This window comes from Sapajus apella, unplaced genomic scaffold (genome assembly GCF_009761245.1).
Source record: "Sapajus apella isolate SASKATOON/1434 unplaced genomic scaffold, GSC_monkey_1.0 scaffold57, whole genome shotgun sequence".
Lineage (NCBI taxonomy): Eukaryota > Metazoa > Chordata > Mammalia > Primates > Cebidae > Sapajus > Sapajus apella.
Window position 1 is genome coordinate 6,687,728 of NW_022436997.1, and position 20,509 is coordinate 6,708,236.

The 20,509-nt window shown below is 36.5% G+C and overlaps 1 long non-coding RNA gene across 1 annotated transcript in view; it reads right to left on the minus strand.

Moving 5' to 3' along the window:
• Window positions 1-301: 301 nt before the first annotated feature.
• Window positions 302-20,509, minus strand: part of LOC116528153 — a 109,124-nt gene continuing 88,916 nt past the window's right edge. The window contains exons 2-3 of the long non-coding RNA XR_004258885.1: window positions 8,668-8,724; window positions 302-395 (exon numbers count right to left, since the gene is read on the minus strand). This is a non-coding gene — a long non-coding RNA (uncharacterized LOC116528153). The remainder of the gene's footprint in view (window positions 396-8,667; window positions 8,725-20,509) is intronic.

Below are 20,509 nucleotides of genomic sequence, written 5' to 3' on the forward strand. Positions count from 1 at the left end.
GGACACAAATCCAAACCACATAAATCAGCAAAACTTCATTTCCTTTCTTCCACAGCAGAAAGTCATACTTTCTTGTTTTTTTCTTCTTGAATCCCCTGTCTCAAAGTGCTCCCTGGTAGTTTCTGTCTGTTCTCTGTATCTCTGGGTAGTGGATAGTAACATTCATGGGCAAAGATAAAAAATGGGGCCTCAAATTTTAGTCCAGTCCTTTTAGTAAGTGTATTAGCCCATTTTCACACTCCTGATAAAGACATATACGAGATTGAGTAATTTATGAAGGAAGGAGGTTTAATTTACTCACAGTTCTGCAGGGTTGGGGAGGCCTCAGGAAAATTACAATTATGGCAGAAGGTGAAGCAAACACATCCTTCTCCACATGGTGACAGGAAGTAGTACTGAGCAAAAAGAGAAAAAGCCGACTATAAAACCATCAGATCTCATGAGAGCTCAATTACTATCACAACAACAGCAGCATAGGGATAATCACCCTCATGATTCAATAACCTCCTGCCAGGCCCCTCCCATGACATATGGATATTATGGGAATTATAATTCAAGATGATATTTGGGTAGGGACACAGCCAAACCATATCAGTAAAACTCTATTATACATAAGAATCCAATAATTTTAAGGATCTAATGATAACCTTGCATTTCCAAAAAGTAGATCCACAGAAACTATGTCATTGAGATGTTCATATTTAATGAAAAAATAAATTTCAAATATCTTACATTTGGAAAATGCTATGATGAAATTAGACAAATTTCTTTACTAAAGGGCTTTTTTGGGCTTTTAATATGATATTATGTCTTGAGAATCCACAAGTAAATGATATATGAATATTCCTTAAATATATTCCATCTCAAAAAAATTGTTTTTAAAAAAGATAATCTTTCTGGACTCTTGCTCAGTAGTCTGCAACTTTGCAAGTTATGACTCATCTAACTTGCTCATTTGACTGAGACCCAGAAAGTGAAAGGACCCATTCCAGCTTACATGTTCAAGTTTTTCCAGGCAGGGGATCTTAATATAAGAGTGTTGATTCTGATTCACTGTTCTTTTCAATACATGTTGGTGACAAAAGAAGGTATTAATACTAGTAATGCATTCTGATGCTGCAAGCATTTCCACTTAATTGAATGTTTTCTTTAAAATTTAAGTACTCACACACTGACATAAGAATAACTATAAACTGGTGTATCATATGATGCCCTCTTCATGTATTTATTCTCATGCAATATTTTGGTTTACAACTAGGTTTACAAATGTTTGTTAACTTATTTATGCATGGCTAAACCAGCAATAGTTTTGTTAAGATTTCCCTAAACATTATCAGCTGAAAAAAAAATTATGCTTAAGTTGATTGGATTTACCTAGTTCTATGAACCAATAATATTTTGCATTCATATAATAATTCTTTGGAATTATTTTGTACTGGAGTGCACCTTATTTCACTAAAATACTTATTCTCACATTTTTGTTCTATGTGATGTTCTGGATCATTAAACACAGATTTTTAGAGTCTTACCCTGGGTCCACTGAAAGAAGAACTTAAGGATTAAAGGTAAGAAAAAAGAGAAAAGGAGGTAAGCAAAGAGGTGAAAATCGTGATGTGATATGCTATCTCGTGGCTACCACTCTGCAATGAGTTGCAAAGTTTTCTAACCTTTTTTAATTTATTTCTACTTTTCTACATTTTACCAACATATATTGCTTACTTTTTCAAATTTCTAATTTTTGATAAGATCTCAGCGTGATCCACTTTTATTTCCAAACTCAGCTACCAAATTTTCAAATTTTCTCTGACCTATTGGAAGGGAATTGATTTAATCTTTTTCTGAAGTTTCTAAGCGGCATATTGACATAGCTCTTAAATATTTATTTATTTATTTACTATTTTTTGAGACAGGGTCTCCCTTTGTTGCACAGATTGGAGTGCAGTGGCACGACCTCAGCTCACTGCAACCTCTGCCTCCTAAGCTCAAGTGATTCTCCTGCCTCAGTCTCTGAACAGCGGGGATTATAGACATGTGCTACCACGCCCAGCTAATTTTTGTATTTTTAGTAGAAATAGGGTTTTGCCATATCGCCTAGGCTGGTCTTGAACTCCTGGCCTCAAGGAATCTTCCCACCTTAGCCTCCCAAAGTGCTGGATTACAGACATAAGCCACTGCACTTAGCCTGCATATTTCATGAAACAGTCATTATATTTTATGTTTTATAACAGGATTTTCTTTGGACGTGTCTGATATTTCTATTAGATCATAGGAGTCCTAATTGGACAACTACATTCCCTTTTAAAAAATCTCTGGATTGCTCACAGCACTTTGGAGAGGGTCTTGCACATTTTCCATCCTCGATATAAATTTGCTAAATAATTGCTTGTTTAAATTTGTTCACACTTTCTTTCAATATACACATGTATAGTCTTTGTCTTTTTCCAGTCCTGACTTTTAAAAACTTTTTCTTAGGAAATTTCATTGATATAGGCAATTGAAGAAAATGCACACAACAAAATGTTTTCTTTATATAAATCTTAAAAAAGTGTTGCTGAAAGGAATAAGATGATGTAGTTAGAAGTACAGCAGGCCTATGTTTCTAGGCTTTGATACTAATTAGCTGAGCAACCTTGAGAAAGTCATCTTTCCTTTCTAGGCCTTCATTTTCTTATCTTTAAAATGAACTATAGTGTTTTCTATATGAGCTACCACACAGGAATTTTCGAAGGAACAAACACTATCACATAAATACATTTTGGAGGTGCAGAGCACCATATAATTGCAAACACTATCATGAGTAGAAAATAATAGAGTCTTTGAGTAGGGCAGCACTTTGAAAACATTTAGCCCAGTCATCTTACGTTAGTGATGAGTATACTGGATACTAGAAGGTTACAGAACTTGTTCAAAGTCACAGAATTGGTTGATGCCACAGCACAGAGAAAACACAAGAATTAAATCACCCACTTCTATTCCTTTTAAAATTCTACTCCCAGCTATCCAGCTCACCTGATCTCTCCTGATTATTAAATCATTTCTCTCCTCCCATCCCCAGTGCTCCTTTCTGTGGCACATGATTAATTTGCTCCGACTCTTTGAAGAGGTCAGAAACACTGTCATTGACATTTGTGTAAAATATTTCTACCCTTCAGTGATTCTAGGCTTTTAGGGTTTGACTTTAACCTGGTATCCCAGTCAGGTCCCTGGGTGGCTAGTCATCCTGGCTAGCATCTTCTTCTTCTTCTGGTCTCTCTATACTAAGCCAAATTGCCCTGAAAATCATAAATGAGTATCTTGACTTTGCTTATTTGATAACCTGACTCTGCACTTTATTTGAGTAATTCTCCCAGACAGACGGTGCCCCCAGCTATTTGGGCATTTAAACAGCACAGATGACTTTTCTGCTGTACAGTCTACAACTGCCAAAGTCAGCTCATGTCCTCAGCCCTTCCGCATTCTCTGAGATATTTTTGGTGGGTTATCATTCAGGCATTTTTACAAATGGAAGATTAGTTATTTTAATTGTGTACTTACAATACATGGGATCTTGAGCAGTAAAATTAAGGACAAAGTTTGTCAACAAATTCTAGCCTTCTGGTTTCTAGACATGTTACTTGGGTGCATAATACTATCTTTTGTAATTAATTTTCATTCATGTTGTTATTATTTTGAAAAACATGAAAAATAGAAATACCTTATTTATTAACCTACAACTCAATTTGTATTTTCTTTCATTCAAGGCAAGGATGTTATATTAGTTGCCTTTGAATCTCAACAGGCTATTATTTCTTTTGACAGTGAAAAAAGTCAGAAAATCCAAGCACTTTCCTTTGGCAGTAGTCAGATGAAACTCATATATACAAAATGGAATGAAAAACTGTCTGATGAGCTAGACTTGAGGCAGGAGGACAGGCATCATATATCTTATTGTATTATTTGCCTTCCTTGGCCCTCCAATAACTATTCCCAATTTTGTTTTGCATCATCTGTTCCCCAAAATATACTCCTTAGGCTTTTATATTTATAGGTCCTACTTTCCTTTTCATTCCTTTTATGTTCTTTTTTTCCCGTTTCTTCCCTCCCCAATTATTCTATGGAGGTTTTTATTGACTTTGGCCTTTGATAGCTCTATGTATTTGAAAGCAGCCATTCACCACCTCCTCTGGAGAAGTACCAATAAAGTGCAAAACCATTATCACAAAACTGTTTCTCAAAGTTTTGTCACATCTCAGACAGCTTCATGAAGATATGCTGAATGGATTTGTTTTGTTTGTTTTGCTTTAGGAATTGCTAAGGGCAACAGGCAGTCCTGAAAGGGATTGTAAATCATGAGTTACTGTGACACATCTTATTTGTTGCAGTGGGTATTTGCTTTCTTTGGGCCAAAAAATTCAAAATTTTGTTCAAAACTATTTTTCGATGTCCCATGCCATATCAGAAAAATGGTGCATGTCTTCTTGCCTGAAATGGAGAAAACTCTCTAAATTGCTTTTAAATAATGTCCAATCTCAGGCCAACAAGCACTGTATTAAGTAGCAACAGACTGCTGTGAGGAGAGAGAGACAGAGAGAGGCAGAGACAGAGACAGAAATTCTAGAATATGCAAAAACAACAAATTCTAGAAGGCTATTACAAAATGGAAGCAACAACTAACATCAGCCAAGGTAGATCATCTGAATACATAGACTATCTAAGTAATGCTCATTGTGTTAGGTCTTTTTTTAGGAAACTCTGTGGTGTTCAGACAGGCCACTGGGAGTTCTACTTGCACAGTTTTACTCTGACATGGTGGGCTGCTGTTTAGGCAGTATCAATATATTTGCAGTGATGGAAGATGTTTGGGTTTATTCTGAGTGGAAGATGATTTATTTTTGTTTGTTTGTTTGTTTATCTGTACTTTGGAAATCCTGACAGAGGAGCCTGAAGCTATCTACACTGAGCATTGATCTGTGCATCAGCAAGTTTAGAGCTTAAGAGGGAAATCCAATCTGGAGCACAGGCCTTCTACAATGTGATCATCGTGCCCTGTGTGAGGGCCACCATGCAGTGGGCCCTGAGAACATGGTGTGAACAACAATGAAAAAACGTTCTTGACCTCAGAGAGTTGAGGTCTGCTACAATAGGAAAGAAAATAGGAAGCAGTGTCTACGTTTCAGATGGAAAGGAGACAGTCAGAGGGACTTAAAACAATAACAACATAGTGATATGGAATTCATGAAAGGGGGTGTGATGAATAAGCAATTTTTCAACTGTATTCACTTTCATAGAGTGTTTTAGGAAGGTAAATATTAAAAAGAAGATATCAAAGTAAATGAAATTAGAAATACACATTTCATTTTGTGAAAACACAATTCTTTGTCTATCCTAGAAGGACTCTATCAATAACAAACATAGCTCTCCATGAGACATCATGACTCTCTAAAAGATGCTTACTGTACAGATGACTTTTTTTTTAATTTACAGATTTTTTTCTGAATACTTTTAGTGTTTATGTCTGGTATACATTTCATCCTATATTATCTTACACTTTTATCACTCATGGAACATTCAACAATTCTTTACTAGTTGGTTGGTGAAAGCAAAATGGATATACATTTCTCCTATTTGGCAGACATTTTTTGGAGGGTGTAAATTTAATAAATATATACTGAGAACTTTTTATCTGCATCCTATACACAAGATATTGCACACATACTAACAGAATAGTACAAATGTCATATAACTAACATATAACTAATATACATAAAAAGTAAATAACAATTCAAGGCAATCATAGCATGTAGACAGTCAGGTTTCTGTTAGATTCATTAGTTCTTTCATTCACTCTTCAAATTATTCATTTGAAATGTATCTTCAAATTTCATTCAAAATCTAAGGTTCTCTAATTGTATAGTATGGCTTCAAATCCATTCACTTGAACTCTTCTTTATGTGTGTGTTCTCTTTCCAAACAGCCCTAAGAAGAGAGGTCAGAGGACATGATTTCTCTGTGAATAGTCTCTGAAACTCCGGGAAGCATGCTGTGAAAGCAAGTAGCTTTCTCTCCATGGCTACTGGCTAAATAAAATCAGTGTGTATAGGCACATAAACATATAAATAGAGATACATAAATACATGTACTTTATAAATGTTGGGTCTATATCTCAGCAATATTTTGTCTCTTATTCTGAATTGAGTCATTTATCCCAAGTAGTCTTTTGCTAAACTATAGAATAAAGTTTTGGGGCATTGTGATATATTCAACTTCATGCAGCTATTTTGATGCCATCATTTTTATCCAGGGAGTTATTTGTAGAACTTTTTCTAAATTTGGTCCAATTAAAATATGAACTCATTGCATTTCTTTGCTTTTACTTATTAGGGAGAATACATAAGCGAAGTCATGATTATCAGCCCATTCTTGATCCTATCTCCAACACAATCCCCATCCCCTGAGTGAGGTGGACAAATGAATTTTCCCCTTGTGCCTTCATTTGTATCTATTCTTACTTCCTGTCTATTCAAAATTATCATAATTTTCAGTCCAAATGACAGAAGAAGCTAGTCTGATTGGCTTATATAATTACTGTTAACCTTATTGAGTAGAGTCATTTATGACTGAACATGCCATTGTTCATCATGAAAACTATGGCTTGGTTACCTTTCAATAACAAAAGCAGCTAATCCTGATATAATCAGTGGCCAACTCTGCCTGTGGGACACCTCACTACTTATTTCACAAGCATTGGTCTGTGGATAGGGCATGTTCACAAAGAAAGAGATTTTGGGTATAGCTTGGCTAACCATAGGTGCTAATTTGCCTAAAACAGCACCTGCTGTTTAGCTCTCCCAGCTATCTAGCTCAACAATCCTTTCTCAAGTGGTAATGTAGATGCACTGTCCTTTGTGTCATTGGCTGCCATCTTCTTACATACAGTTTCAAGGATGCTTCTATCTAAAATGATCAAACCTAAACACAATTATTGCCTTCTAATAGGGATGCGATTCAAAGCCATCTCTGGTTATTATATCCACAGAGAATATCACAGGATTCTTTAAATGTTGTTTGTCTTGGAATCCACAGTCTCCATATGTTGCATACTTTTACTTTAGTTCCATCATAATTCCACCCAGATGTTATCAGATCTTCTATAAGCTATGGACTGCATACTAAATTGAGTTACCAACATAGTTAGTGAAGAGAGGATAATTAGAACACATGTAAACACATATGAACAATGGCAATAATAACTGGGCACAGATGAAAGCTGTAGCCCTTTTTCTATTTCACAACACTTTAGCAGGTTTTTTGTTTCTTTTTTTCTCCAAGGCATATTCTTATAGTCTTTGGCTTTCATCCATAATCCCATTTGGCCATAACTCTTAATATAATGGCATGAGACAAATCCCTGGTTGTTCAGAATCCAAGGTCTTTGTGGTCTTGCCTATGCAATGCAGTGGTAGTCTGTTGTTAACTTGTACCACTGATCATGGTCATACGAGAAGCAGAACAGAGATCCCTCAAGTCCCAAATTCACCTTCTATGAAAATTCACACCTAAGATTTCTGCATAGCATGATAGCACCTTTGTTCACTTATTTCTCTAAAATTAAGGAGTTTTGACATTGTTAATATGCAGTTTTAGTTTCCAACTTAATGAAATGTATGTTTTTTCTCTAGGTTGAATGATACTTCTTTTGCCTTTTATCACTGTAGAGGAGCAGGAAGCAAAGATTTTGAAATTTATTCATTAAGAATAATCATGAGAGATTAAATCCAGCAGCTCCAAAGCACGGTCTCAAGATTCAAATGTTGCAGAGAAAAAAAAAGAGATGATGTTTCAGACTTCAGACCACATCTAAGAAGACAAATTCATCAGGAAAACCTCATGAATCCCATTTTAATAAAGATACTTCACTTCTAGAGCAGTCAGCATTGGTTGCCAATCCTAATATTCATTTTTCTATCCGACTTTATTAAAAGAATTTAACTTGTATTCAACTGCCCATGCCTCAGGGAAGCTAACACTATTCTAAGTTTTTGTTTGTTTGTTTGTTTTGTTTTGTTTTGTTTTGAGACCAGGTCTCACTGTATTACCCAGGCTGGAGTACAGTGGTGCAATCACAGTTAACTGCAACCCTGATCGCCTGGGCTCAATCAATCCTTCCACCTCAGCATCCCAAGTAAGCTGTATGTGCCACCAAATGTGGCTTTCTTTTTTATTATTACTATTATTATTTGTAGAATGAGGTCTCACTGTGCCACACAGGCTGGTTTCAAACTCCTGGGCTCAAGTAATCCTCTGACCTTGGCCTCCCAACGTACTGAGATTACAGGTGTGAGCCACTGTACCCAGCCTATCCCAAGTTCTTAAGCATAGGCTGGGTGCCGTGGCTCACGCCTGTGATTCCAGTACTTTGAGAAGCCAAGGTGGGTGGATCACCTGAGGTCAGAATTTAACCCGCCTGGCCAACATGGTGAAACCTTTTCTCTACTAAAAATACAAAAATTAGCCAGGCATAGTGGGGGGTGCCTGTAATCCCAGCTACTCGGGAGGCGAAAGCAGGAGAATCGCTTGAACCTGGGAGGTGGAGGTTGCAGTGAGCCTAGATCATGCCACTGCACTCCTGCCTGGAAGACAAATGAAAAAAAAAAAAAAAAAAAAGTGTAGTAATTCCATTGCACTTACCAGTAATTGGTTTAAGGGTGAACATACAACATAAACGGTAGCTGTGTTGAAGAGCTTCTGAAAAACAAGAAAAACAAACAACAAATATATACATGAGGTATTGCTCACTCTGAAAAAAAGGGACAAGAAAATGACTTCTGCTACATGTTGCTTTGTTTCCATTGTATGTAATATCAGCAGTCCTTTGAAAATGAAAGGGAGATAGGGGTTTCACTTAGAGGAAAACCTGGAGGGCAAGCTCCCAGCCCTGCAGGGAATGTGTCTGTCCTACTAAGAAATGAGCCCAAAGTATGAGAAAACTCAGAGGAAGATAAAACCAACCCTCCGTTGGTGAGCTGTAAAATGTCTCAGAGAAAGTTATTTTTTTCAAATGAAAATTAAATATTAGTTCATCAAGGACAAGTATGGCAGGAAAAAGTGATTCTCAAGTAGAAGGAATAGAATATGTAGAGGTGAAGAAGCTTAAAAGAGAATGTCAAAGTAGAGAAAATTTTTCAGTGGATTATTTAGGGAAGAATGAGTCAGAAAATAAAGCTAGAAAAGTTGTTCAAGACCAGATCCTGGGGGTCATATTAGGAGTTGCTTTAAAGGGTGTGAAATTCAAATACAACTGATGAGGACAAGTTGAAAGTGCTTCAAGATTATACATATTCAGATTCACTGTTAGAAAATTTCTTGAAAGAATGAATAGGACAATGCAGACTTAGGAACAGGGAAAACCACGAGCAGGCAGTTAAAATAGTAAAATAGGAGAAAAGTGAGGGAGCTAACAGAAGAAATTGGTTTCACTTAATTAACTCTTGCTTTTTAGAAAATTTTATGCCCTGCAGCTCATACAATACCACTTGGATTTGAAACCTGGTTTCATTTCTGCCAATTTCTATGGCAAGTCTTTTTATAAAATGCTCACAAATATTTAAAGTTTTCAACCTAGGATAACTAACAACTCTAATTTTTGATATTCTTTCTCCATTCTTAAAGGATAGCATCAATTGCCTTTATGTTGTTTTTCCTCTTTCCTAAATTACATTGAAAACTTCTGCCAAAGGCATAAAATCATCATTTAAAAAAAAAAAATCAGTCAGCCCATCTGTTGCAGAAGTGCCACCTTCCCTGACAACTGCTAACACATTTTTCTCCCTCTCTGGCAGTAAGTGTTGCTTCTAAATTGCCCAATAGAGTCTTTGAGGGAATCTCAAATTCTTCCCCCAGCCTTTTTGGTCTCACTCTTCTAAAACGTAGGTAAGACTTAGGCTAGGTAGATGGAAAATACTTTCTTATCACATAAATATTTCTTTGAAGTTTGGCATAACTTACTCTTTTAAACTCTCAAAATGATCATTATATCTTCACTTCTCTTAGCTTTGCATGAACTTTGCTCTCTACACAGACTATACTAGCAGGCTTTGATTAGCCATAGTACATTAGACTGAGGAAAGAGGAGCCCTGGTCTTGGACCCGGACTTTAGAGAGCACCTTTGCAACCCTTCTCTGGCATGGCAAGTGGTAGGTGTCCATAAAGCTGTACAGATGTGCTCGATTAGAGCCAGTATTCCTCATCTGGATTATGCTCCACATATCTGCGACCTTGGGATTTTTAGCCTAAACAATCCCAGCCTCTTTTCCAGACTGTATGGATCTCTTCACTAAATCTTACTTCTAAGGAAATGGCCATTGTACTCACCCTTGGGGAAGGGATGATCGTAGGGTAACTGTTTGCAACAGGTAGAGACGGAGTTTAACGTTCAGACTCTCAGCTTGATTTTCAGGGTGTCATACTCCTAGTACAGAACACTGAAAAGTTAAATAATTCTAAATTCAAATGTATTCTTCCAGGTTCCTATGAAGGAATATTTTTCAACATAGGAGGATCAAATAAAATTTGATAGTTTATTTTGTTTTGTTTTGTTTTAAAAAAGTAAATATTTAACATATGTTATGTAGGTCTCCATTTGTACTATTGCTTCAGGAATCACATGTGGTAGGAAGTAGTAAATTATGAAGAATGATTTGGTGGGTTGTAGACAGCTCTCTTGTTCTAAGATGTTCCTCTATAGCTAAGTTGCTACAGCTGAAATCCTACCATCATTGTCCCTTGTTCAAACGTAAATGCACCTGAGGGTATCATTTCTGTGGTACTGGCATATCTAAATTCTTTCCAGATGGTAGTTTTAGAGAATATGTTTTAATAAATGGAAGATAGAAAAGCTATGAAAACAGATGATGGCTGTGTGGGTCTGAGAAAGACTCAGGGGAAACCACAGAGAGGAAGGAACGATAAGGGGAACCCACAGAGAGATTGTGCACAACGTAGCGGATTTGCAGAGGTGATGGCTCCCAAAGGTTCAGAAAGTTCAGTTGCCTCAGATCATCATTTCTGACCTTCAGATTCCAAGTGCATTTTACTCATGTCTTCTGTGGGCCTGGTCCAGTGTTATTCTCAACTTCACAAGAAAGTAAAACGGAGGGGACAGGACTACTTTATCCAATACCATCTCCGGCACTGACAGGTTTCCAGCCTTATAAAAACAACTCTGTCCATGATTTTTTTCTTCTCTTGGATAGAGATATTTTCTGACAAAGCTTATTCTTGAGGCATTTTTGGTTGGTTTTACCTGTATTTTTTTTTTTTTCTTTTCTTTTCTTTGGTTTTTTTTTTTTTATCCTGTTTCTGAAACTCAGATAATAATGAGTTTGAAGGTGGGTTCTATAAAATAAAATGTTTTGTACATGAACATATAAATAGGCTGCTAACATTGTGTGTAGGGGTAGGGGGATGAGTTTGTGTTGGACTTGTAATCACAGTAAAGGCATATGCAACAGGAAACACCACTAACTAAAGGGCTGAGGTTGCTGTAATTGCTGAGGTTTAACACATGAAGGGGGCCACCCCCACCATTTTTAAGAGAACAATACACAGAAACAGAATTCAAATCGTTTATCAAAAACCAAGTCCCTGAACATCCTCCCCCAAGAAGCTGAAGGTTGGATATAACTCTGAGGTAATGGATGGTTTCAGGACAATTCAAAAAATCAGAGTAGACTTTTGGGGTAGAATTTTCCTTTTAGTGGTTGGATACGGACTGTTACCTATGAGATGCAAAAACAACTAAAACTGTGTTTTATCAAATTCAAAATTATTCTAAAATCAGCTATTAATTCAAATGGTTATTATAATAGAAATTATGATTGAATGTTTATACTTAATATGAAATAGTACATATCGAGGGCTTACCATATGCCTGCCTTGTATTACATAAAACATTACCTCATTTTAGTTCCACAACAATTCCCTAAGAGTTAGGTAAAATGTTTATTCTTGTGTATCGGTAACAATCAGGCAGGAAGACAGAACCTGTGACAGAGATCTTGAAATGGATGGAAGAAATGGAGTGGTAATGCCTGAATAAGGGATAAGTGGCTGGGAAGCTGTTTGGAAAGATGCCAGCAAAGCATACTGTTATAGGAAAGGGTCCCAATGCAGACCCAAGAGGGTTCTTGGATCTCACGCAAGAAAGAATTCAGGGCAAGTCCACAGAGTGAAGTGAAACCCAGTTTATTAAGAAAGTAGAGGAATAAAAAATGGCAACTCCATAGATAGAACAGCCCCAAGAGCTGCTGGTTGCCCATTTTTATGGTTATTTTTTGATTATATGTTAAATAATGGATGGATGATTTATGGCTTTCCTTTTTAGACCCTGTTGGTGGTGCTAATGGAAGGGTGGTAGTGGGAGGGCCGGAGGTGACTCTCGTCACCATCTTGGTTTTGGTGGGTTGTGGCTGGCTTCTTTACTGTAAACTGTTTTATCAGCAAGGTCTTTAGGAACTGTATTTTGTGCTTACCTCCTATCTCATCCTGTGACTTAAATACCTTAAACATCTGGGAATTCACCAAAATGAGTTTCAACCTCATTTTACCCAGCTCCTGTTTAAGATGGAATTGTTCTCGTTCACATGCCTCTGACAATACTACCAAAGACAAAACTTGTTGTTTCAGTTCCAGTCGCAAGTTATATATTCAATAAAAATAAAAACAAAAACATTGAGTACCTAATATATATTAGAGCCTCTATAGAAGGTCAATGTATTAATCTCTTCTCATGCAGCTAAGAAGACATACCCAAGACTGAGTAATTTATTTAAAAAAAAGAGGTTTAATGGACTCACAGATCCACAGGACTAAGGAGGCCTCACAATCATGGCAGAAAGCAAGTGAGGAGCTAAGTCATGCCTTACCTGTCAGCAGACAAGAGAGAGCTTCTGTAGGGGAACTCCCCTTTATAAAATCATTAGCTCTCATGAAACTTATTCGCTACTATGAGAACAGTATGGGGGCAACCACCCCATGATTCAATTATCCCCAGCTGGTCCTGCTCTTGACAGGTGGGAATGATTACTATTTAAGGTGCGATTTGGGTGGGGTCATAGCCAAACCACATCAGTCAAAATATGAAATAAGCATAATTCACCCTTCTTATAAGAAGCAGATATTCAAACATAAATTCAGATTTGGTGTGATAGTTGTTCAATAGAAGCATGTGCAATATCAAGGGAAGAACTAAGTAACTCAGCACATGGGGATAGGGAATAGCTTTGCAGGGGAGGAAACAAGGGGTTTAAATTTTAAGGGGCATAGGATAATAGCCACATATCTTAGAAGAAATGTTGCAGAAATGATTGGCAGAGTAAGTCACACAAAGCAGCAGGCTTTTATAATACCTAACTAAAATAGAAAAGAGTAACCTATGTTAGGACATGAAGTAACTTACATTAGGAAACATACACGTGAAACTGTTGTACATATATAATTGGCAAACTAACTTTTTAGAAAATAGTATTATTTTTGAGCCTATCAGATACAGTATTCTATGAGCCAAACCCTCTCAAACTTAAAAAGGAAAAAAAAAAAATAAGACTTAGATGCAAAGGAAGTTTGATTTCTTTCCTTCAACTACCTCTTGAATGTCCTTCTTGTTATTCACAACCCACTTCTCTCATATTACACGACCCTGAGCAAGGTGATACAATTCCAAGATAAATACATCCTCCCAAGCACTGAATAATACTTAATATTTCTCCTCAGGTGATAGGGGAAAAACGGGGTGCTGCTTGTCACCATTCAGATCTTAATAGTCAGGGAAGCTATATATACCCTGAAAAGACAAATGAGGTCAAAATAACATCTGAAAATAGCCAGAAGTTAAGTTCCATAATAGGAAGCTGTAAAGTGCTACCCAAACAGATGAACAAGAGAAATCAAGCAGAGAGAAGCAGAAAGGCTGCTGATTACTTTGCTCTAATATAAATCATTCTGTTTGGGGCTTTGTTGGTATTACAGTCTCTAGAGTGTGTGCTACGCTGGGAACCTCTGGTAGCATCTGATTAGAAAGGTGCAGTTGTCAGTGCATTTCTACTCTTCGGAAATGTGAAGTGATGAAATATCAAAGTCAATATTTTTGCCAATCTTCCCTGCCCTTTGCAAATCTTGCATCTCTCCAGGGGCCTGAAATCTGCCTGTCCTGGAGCAAATCCATGTGTGACTGCCAACAAAGCCTCTCCAAGGAGAGGCTGAGTGTTTGATTCCACATTGGGCAGACAAACACACTCCCCTGTGTTCTCCCCAGTGAGTGCAGGAAACTCCAGACAGAAACAGTGATGGAGTAAAAGATTCTGCAGGAATGAAGCAAAAGGCTCTGTTGTGATTTTATTTCCCAATTTTGTTTTTTTTTTCTTTATTTTTTAATAAAAATATTTAATATAAAACGTATGTTTTGAAGAAAATGATAAAAAATTAATTTGGAGCTTGGAGCAACATGGTAGAGGAAATTCTGCAAAATTCAGTAGAGTACAATTTGCCCCTCTTAATACCACTTTTAGTAGTGTCTTGTTCCTTTCATTTATTTACAAATAATTATGAGAAAGCCTGACTTTGCCCTGCCTGGCTATCCTACCAGTACCTTTGACTAGTATAGCCTCGGGCAATATGGAGTTTTCTTTTACTGATTTATTTCTCTTTTCATTTTTCTATCATCACTATCCCTTCCATGTGTACTTGTTTCCTATGTATTTGAAAATCAGCCATTGTAGAAATGTCAAGGTGATTACCATTTTCTGTGCTATGAGACTTCTCACATGATGTAGAACGAGGTTGTACCTATGCTGTAGATATCTGTCTACAGTAGTTGAGATATACTTTGAGTCCAGACTTGACAACAAGGAGTGAACTGCATGATTATCATTCAAGAATTTTGTTAAGTGTACCTGTTCTCAGGGCAAAGTCCTGGGATTCTGATCCTATATGTCTGTTTTGCAGCTCAGGAATCTGATTTTCGACATGTACTCTTAAGTGATACTGATGTAAGTGATCAAGATGCTGGTCTAGACTATCATGCTCAAATTCTTTAGTGAGTCATCCAAGCTTCCTCACCCTTGGCTGTCTAATGCATGGTTAGTTCTCAGAATTTCAAAGTACACCAAAGGGTGTTCAGAATGATTTCCCCACCCTATCTTTCTTTCCTGTGCCCTCTTTACTTTCCTCAATTGACGTTACATCACATGGTATGGAGTTTAGAACTCAGCTTTATTATCAGGTATTCCTTAGAGTCAGAAAACCTTTCCTCTGCAGCTTCACAATCTTAGTTTCATAACCACATGCAAGCCAATTTACACTTCTGTTCTCAAGTTTCTTCATTAAAAAATGGAGATAATTTAGGTTGCCATATGAATTTAGGGTTAACTTCATGGGTGTGAAACCTGTGCAGTCACATAGAACCCCGAACTTACAAGGGTCAACACCTAATTAATGGTCAGCCTTTGCCGTTTTCAAGCTCATAGTAATTTTTAAGAAAGGAATCTTGCATTTGAATTTTTCTCTGGGCCTTGCAAAGAATGCATTTGGTCTTAATATGTGTCGAAAGAGATAATTAGGTAACATTGAATTTTCACTGATGCATATTTAGTTGTTATTCTTTTTATTATTTTTGCATGTTTTCGTATTCTAACTAAAAAGAGTTGGAGTCAGCCCTGCTTTGAAACACTGGTTTATGAATGGTGGAGGAGATAAAATGCTGAAATAAATATTCAACCCAAGAGTTCTCCAAGGTTTCTGACTAGTCCCTGCCTCCAGAATGAGTTTCTTATACCAGCCATTGGACTAATAATTATTTACAACTGCTTTGAGACTTTCAGTAAAATTTATTTTCACGACTTCTAAAATCAAAATAAATGTAAACTCTTTAACCTAAATTAGCAAATACAGAAACCAGACATTAAAAAAAATTTCCAACTTTCTCTTTTGAAAATCAGTTGTCCACATTTACGGCAACATCTGGTATTATTGCCTAAAATGTTGAACCTGATTTCAATAAGTATTCCATGTATAACTGTTAGTTTACTGGAAATATTTGGGATAGAGAAACAAATTCAACAAGAGAAAAGCTTTATAAAATAGACTTAAAAAGATGTAACAACTCAATGTAATTGCTGACCTAGGTTGGATCTTGATCAAGCAATCCATCAGTGACGATATGATTGACAGAATAGTATTCATATAGGGCTTAAAAAGGTAGACATATAGATCAAAAGAACCAAACTGGGAGTCCAGAAGTAGACCAACACATATATGATAAGATGTATTTTTGACAGAACTGACACAGCAATTCAATAGGAAAATGATATATTTTTCAACAAATGGTGCTAAAACATTGGCTATCCATAAGAAAGAAAGTAAACCTTAACTCCTACCTCACATGGTATACACAATTTCTTTTAAAATAGATTAAAATTCTAAATGTAAATGTTAAAGGTATATAATTTATCAAATTGAACATAAGAGAAAATTGTATGAACATTCAGATAGGCAAAGATATCTTAGAAAACAAACCAGGAACCATTTAAAAAAGTGAATAATAAATTGAACTTCATTCAAATTAAATACTTCTTTTTTTCAAATAATTCAGTTATTTGGAATGAAAGAAGAAGCTGTAGAATTGTATCAGTAATACTTTTCAACCCCCAAATAAGAAGATAAACCCATACAAATTTGGGCAAAAGATGTGTGATGTGAGCACATGCTTAACAAGAGAAGATGTATAGATGACAAACAAGCACTAAGATCTCATTATTATTAGTCATTAGAGAAGGATATATATTAAAACAACCATGGACGCCACTGGACAGCCACTAAAATTGCTAAAATTAAAAAGAATGGCTATAGGATGGCCAGAGTGTGGAGCAAATAGATCTTCTATATTTGTTGGTGGGAATGTAAAACGGCACAACCATTTAGAAAATTTAGCAATTTTCCAGAAAGTTAAATATACACAGCATATGACCTAGAAATTTCACTGTTAGATATCTACCTAAGAGAAAGTTTTAAAAATCTCCAAACAAACATTTGTTCTCAAATGTTTATAATAATTTTTATTTATAATTAGCTCCCAACCCAAATGTTCATCAACAGGTACACAGATAAACAAAATGTTGTCCCATCTATATAATGGAATACTACTCAGCCTTAACACAACAAACTACTGATACATGAAACCACCTGGCTCTACTATGTGTTTTAAGAGTTGGGTGATGAAAGGGGGATATGAGAGTTACAAAATAGCAGAGGCCTAATGCTAAAAAATACAGTGACAAAAAATGCACATATACTCCACCAATTGAAGATTAACTTGGATTGAGGAGCACAATTTGAAGATACCAGTTCTATCCATCCTCAACCATTCAGACTGTATTATCAAATATAGCTAATGGAATTAATTCCTGGATGTTATATGACTTAGCAAATGGACATTCCCATCAGGATACTGGTTAATTTTGTAACCTTAATTTTTGATGGGGAATGCAGATATGATTAAGACAAACTTTAAGAATTTCTTGTAAGTGAAGGAAAAAGAGACCCATAGACAGTAGTAGAGGAAACTTGATCATAAACTTGTGGGTGTTTAGCATTGCTGATTAATAATTTCTCTTACATACCCACACATTTCTATTTAATTGATCTCTATTTTTTTGCAAAGTGTGTTTTGCACAGCACCTGCAGAGAATCACATGCATGTTAAAATTGGGATTCCAGAGATGCCTCCAAGCACACTGAACTAAAATATTTGTGAGTTTTCTATCGGAGAGACAACAAACACCCAGGTTAATTAATTTGTGGGTACCCTGAAGTTTGAAAACTTCAGTTAAGATCGCATCTATTTAAATACCAATCGGATTTTGTAAAGTTCTGTAGCCTATATTATAAAAGGTAGGTCCTACTTTTGGTCATTTAATTCATCCCATTTTCTATCAAAGAAGTGTGAAAAAGAGATGAAGGAACCCCGTGAAGAACACCTGAGGAGCCCAAACGCTTAGAGAATGATATTATAATTGTTTAATCTTGAGGCATGAAATGGCCTCAGAAAAGCGATAAGAAGAAGAATTATGGTCCCCAAACTGCAAAATGATATGAATGGGAAACGAGGTTTATAACATGCATATAATGTATACATATATTTCTATATATTAATAAACAATTTTTAAAAAATCCAACTATTACTTACGGAACACAATTATTGGGTAACTCAGTCCTTGCTTCAGCAATTCCTCACATATTTACTGCCTACTCTGAGATTAGTATTCTGAGGGATTAAAAAATGCTATAGTCAATGAAAGTTATTTTCCATTTAATGAGATCAGACCAATATATGTCTCTTATAAACAATATACATTATATCTAAAAGTCTATGGAACACTATATAAATATTAGACAAATAAAGAAGTGATGGGTGGAGGTCAAAATACTGGATAAAAACATTTCATAGGGAAGACGATAAGACCTGTTCTTTAAGTTGATTCAAGGTTGAATAGAATTCAAACTGGGCTTTTTGTGATGGCTATCGCTTGGGAATGAATGATATGAGCAAGTCATAGACTGCAGAATAGGGAACTTCCTCAGTAGGCTTAGAGGGGTGAAGGATGGCTTATCTCAATGGGTTGGCATATTGGGGTGAAAAGAGGACATGAAGCTTAATTGCCAGACATTTTAATTTATTGGGGACATAAGTCATATACATCCCCAACATTGGTGAATAGTCAGTGGCCAATTTAAGAAGGAAGAAAATCACCAAGAGTGGGACTGAGCCTAGAAGAATGAGTAACTTATGTGAGTTGGGAGGGGGTAGGATAACCTACCAAAAATTTGATGGATTAAAAGAAGAGATATTTAAATATCTAAATAAACCAATTCCTGAAGATATTGGTAGGACCCCTACCATAAGGTATTGTGGTGGTCGTATTGAGGAATTTTCATTGATCTGGAAAGCCTGAAGAAGCCCTGAAGGTTTTCCATCAGGGAACAAATGCAACAGATTATGGAAAAAAAAATTCTTGCTGCAAGGTGAGAAGCAAATCAAAGAGGCACAAATGTCGGTAGCTGGGCCAGTTACAAAACTAATGTGGCATCCTAACTCATTTCAGAAATGGCAGTGATTTCTCTAGAGTGGGAATGAATATGGGGTGGGGGCTGAGATGTAGGAATGGAGATAAGTAACAGGAATTAGCAACAGGAATGAGCAGTATTTAATATCAGACCCTCACCACTCACTCACCCCAGACTGAAAGGTTTTTCATTCTTTCCTTCCTCTTTTGATAGGGGAATACTAGAATATTAAAAAGTAAAAAATTCCTTTGTTTCTTAATTTGTTGTATTCTTAATTTCCTGGTGCCCGTGTGTATGCTTAAGAGTGTGTGTGTGTGTGTGTGTGTGTGTGTGTGTGTGTGTGTGTGTGCCTGTGTGTCTATGAAAGAGATAGATAGAGAGAGAGAGAGAGAGAGAGAGAGGTGAGTTGGGGTAAGGATGCTTGTTCCAAATACAGGGGCGTTTTCTTGGACTGGTGTAATATCTTGTTGGCTAAATGGAGATGCCTGTCATCCTTCATTAATAAAAATTAACTGTAAATCTTCCTGCTTCCCACAGGAGGGCCTTTTAAACATTCCATCAGGGGCCTGTGGAGGATGTCTGGCGGCGAGTCAATCAAGAAGCAGCATGAACTGGCAGCAGAATCTACGAGGACTTTTAAAATATATATTTATATATACATGTATATACTTTTTTTTTTTCTATCTGCCATTCCTAGGTAGCCCTCCTCTGAATTGGCTTTCGTGGTCTCTCTACAGATAGTTGTTTTTCCCACCCCAGCCCCTTATGCTTCCCTCACCACCCCAGCACCCCCACCCCCCGCCGTCCCCATAGTGCTGGAGACCTGTGCAATATCATTTTCCGCATAATGAAATCCGGAGTGACATTAATATAAGTGTAATTTTATAGAAGGGAATGGCCCTGGCTGATGGTTTCTACCTGCTGTGTTTTGATGATAGACATCGGGATGTCACCATCTGTGTAATGAAATTTCACCTCCGTAATGGTTCAGATTATCAACCGTTCTTCCAAGCTGGCTCCGGTATTCTATTTATTTATTTATTTATTTATTTATTTATTTATTTATTTATCTGTCTGCAAACGGGTGCTGTAAGCCTATTTGTCATAGAACGTATAGGTGAAGAGAGTATTAAGTGCATTAAAGAAAGTAAAGGGGAAGTGGATGTAAACATTGGCTATTGCCCCATAAATACATTGATCATGAGGTGAAGTTACTATGCCCAGTCCTGCAAATGAGTTTTTCTTCTACATTAACCTACATAGCTCTCTAATTGGGGCAGATACTGATGAGTTAGTTTCAGATGAGTGTAAAATTAAGGTAAGTAACATATATGAAATGCCTACTATGTGAATGTGTAGACATTATCTCATTTAACTTCCAAATAATGTTGTCAGGATGACATGACTTAGCAG